Source organism: Trichechus manatus, unplaced genomic scaffold, assembly GCF_000243295.1.
Source record: "Trichechus manatus latirostris isolate Lorelei unplaced genomic scaffold, TriManLat1.0 scaffold00098, whole genome shotgun sequence".
NCBI lineage: Eukaryota > Metazoa > Chordata > Mammalia > Sirenia > Trichechidae > Trichechus > Trichechus manatus.
In genome coordinates this window covers 4,755,704-4,759,257 of record NW_004444034.1, presented here as the reverse complement: position 1 = coordinate 4,759,257, position 3,554 = coordinate 4,755,704, and positions in this window count along the sequence as shown.

The window sequence follows — 3,554 nt, the reverse complement described above, 5'->3', positions numbered from 1 at the left end:
TTTGCTATACTCCCAAACACAGAAAACCAAAACAATAAACCAGTTGCTGTTGTGTTGATTCTGACTCATGGCAACCGTATATCTTTTAGAAGCAGATCTCCAGGGCTTTTTTCCAGAGGCACGTCTGAGTGGATTGGAACTCACTGCATAACCATTTACACCACCCAGGGAACCAAACACATGGAGGGACTATAAATTTAGATAGCAACTTGGCACATGTTTGAATTAATTAATAAGAGATGGATAAAAAACATTGATAGGATTCCAAAAGTAGATAATTTGTGAATAGGATTTTAAAGAAAGCAAATGACATTCCTTAGGAATAAAAGGCAGTAAAAATAAACCCATCACCCACCCTGCACCAATTATGAATGTTGGAATAAGGAAGCCACATGGAGTGGCAAGTTAATCAGCTTATATAGAAAACAGGATTTGTGTTGGGAAAAGATAAGAATTAAAGTGAGATGGAGGAAGGTGGATAAATATTCTAAATGTTAGAGTGAGGAGTTTGGATTTAATAAGGAAGCCAGTGCAGAAGCTGATTTGACTGATATTATACAGCCATGAGTGGCATTATCTGCATTAGAACCCAAGATTTCCTGTTTTCAGCGTTCTTTTCATACACCTCTGATCTACTGTGCAAATTGATGCCCCATTGACTAGGAGTAACACATGACTACAGTGATAACATAGGAAATGTTTTCTTGGGAAATGTGTACCTTAAACACTAAAAGAATCTTGCCCTTTCCTCTGCCTCTCACTCTACAGGCTCTGACTTTCTCAAAGCGAATCATGCCCTAAGCTTTTCACTGCCCAATCCCTCCCTTGGTGGATGTGGGTCCCTGGCATCATTTTTGCTACACAGCAGGAGCAGAGTCACCAACTGGTGGCTCAGTCCCTGCCCACTCTGGCTTAGGCCACTATATCATCCAAGATGGGACTCTGGGCTCCCTCCTTAGAGGCCACCCAAAGGTGGATGCTCCTCTACTCTGCTCCAAACCTTAGCCTAGTTATGCAACTGCCATACTGCCATAAGTTGGGATCCTCTTGCTGTTGTCATCAAGTGAATTATGAATAGAATCTTTGGTGTAATGTATAGGTCTTGTTCTTCCTTGAGTAGAAAGAAGAAAGGACCCATGAGTGTTATTCTTTATATGAGGAGCTCCATTTGGCTCTAGCAGCTACTCAGCTAGTTCTCAGAGTGCCTACCAGCTGGGGGAAAAGGATGGGTAACGCAGTTAGCATTGGTATTAACATCTTCTTCTCCCCTTTCTAAAGGTTTTAAAGATTTTCCTCTGTAAGGCATGGCTTGGGAAACTAGCTCAGCCTCTATGACAGAGGTACAAGGACATGCCCCCAGCCCTTCTAAACTTCATATCTTTAGGGAAGGATGAAACATGGTTATCCTGTAGAGCCTCCTTTAGTACAGGGAACTACATACGTCCTCTAAAATGGAGGGTGAGTGAGGAGGAAGAGTAGAGAATACCATTTCCTCAAGTCCCTGTAATCACACTTGTCTCTGTCCTAAGCACAAGGCTCTTCTTTTCAATGCCTTTGGTCTCCAAGGACAGATCGCTGTCAATGTAAAGTCTTTCTGGGTAGTTTTAAACTTCTTAATTTTACACGTATTAAATTTCATAGTTGGAAAGCTTTAGAAATATTGATAAGCTTCATATTATTATAGATATCTTGGTTTGCCAAATAGACCTGAAAAGCTATCATCAAGCATGGCTACTCCCGTGGCCTCAGCTGACATGGCCTACAGAAATATGGAATAAGCTGACGGTGACACCTATCTGCTGCTCCTACCCCCAGGCCTCAGCCAACCTGGCCCTAAAGAGTTTCAAGTGAAACTAGATCTCACTTGAAATCTTGCAGCCATACCACTTCTCCCTGCCATTCCTAGCCTCCCCCTCAAATGTTATCTCCTCCACTTAGTCTATCCTATACTTTAATCCCCAGAAGTTTGTGTTGCTTCTTGCTTCACTTAGTCCCATTTCTACACTCCCTCATAACAGGACTGGCTACATAATTTGGGTGGCCCAATGCAAAATGAAAATGTGAGGCCATTTGTTCAAAAAGTGTTCACAACTTCAAGGCAGAGACAGCAGAGTATTAAGCTAAGCATAGGGTCTTTCTAAGTGCAGAGCTCTGTGTGACTGCACACATCATACATCACCCATAAAGCCAGGCCTACCTTCTAAATCTCATCACTCTGATCTTGCAGAATCCTCATTCAATACTGAAAAATCGCACTACATTCACAGAACACTTCCTCCATTTCTTTTTTTTTTTTTTGCTTTAAGTAAAAATCATCTTTCTCTTGAGAATAGTTTCCTTTAGATCTCTCTTTAAAGTAGACTGCTCATTATCTCAGATCCTAGGGCCATGGGAGGCAGCGTTGGCATCCTTGTAGCTCCCCTGTATTGCTTCTAAACTCTTAAAAGAAAACAAACAAAAATCCAAACCTGTTGTCATCGAGTTGATTCTAATATGGTGACTTCATGTGTTACAGAGCGGAACTGCTCCATAGGGTTTTCTTAGCTGCAACCTTTACAGAAGCAGATTGCCAGGGCTTTCTTCTGCAGTGCCACTGGGCGGGTTCAAATCACCAACCTTTTGGTTAGTAATTGAGTGCAAACTGTTTGCACCATGAACTCTTAACCACCTCTTATACAAGTCCTTGATCCATTTGAACTCTTGCTTCCTAAATATGTACTCTCTGCCCAACTCTGCATGGTCATCTACTCAGTTCTGGATCATTCCACCATATTCGTGGAGGAAGCCTTTGTTATCTGACTCACAGCATCCTTCTCTACCCCATGTCCTGACATCACGGTTGATGGTTTCAGTGTCCATGTGGATGGCCTCTTTAATACCTTAGTCTCAAGTTTCTTGATATCCATTCCATGTTAGCGAACCAAACCTGCAGCTACTCCATAAACCATGCCATTGCCCTACTGCTGCAGCCTTAAAGAAAACTATCCACCTCCTGAGTACAACTTCTTATCATCCTTTCTCACTCATTTGTTCAAAATTTGTAGTTCCTTGACTTCTCCTTTGTCTCCTCCCTTTTATGTCTTCATTTATTTTCCTATATAGTCTTAAATTAACCTCATAGCCCCGTCCGTCAACCACTCTTTTAATGTCATCCAAGCTTTCCCCTTGTCTTTTCATCAAATCACTTGGCAAAACCCCAAACTTAGATTAGTTCAACTTTCTGCCATAAGGCGTAGGATATGTTTTCCACAAATTCACACAAAGGTTGAAACTACTGTATTATGAACTGAACTGTGTCTCCCCAAAAATATGTGTTGTAAATCCTAGTCCCTATACCAGTGGATGTAATCCCATTTGGGAATAGGATTTTCTTTGTTATGTGAATGAGGCCATACAAGTGTAGGGTTGTTTCAAACCAATCACTTTTATTTTATTGTTGTACTTTAAGTGAAAGTTTACAATTCAAGTTAATCTCTCATACAAAAATTTATACATACATTGTTATGTGACCCTAATTGCTCTCCCTATACTGTGACAGCACACTCCTCCTTTCC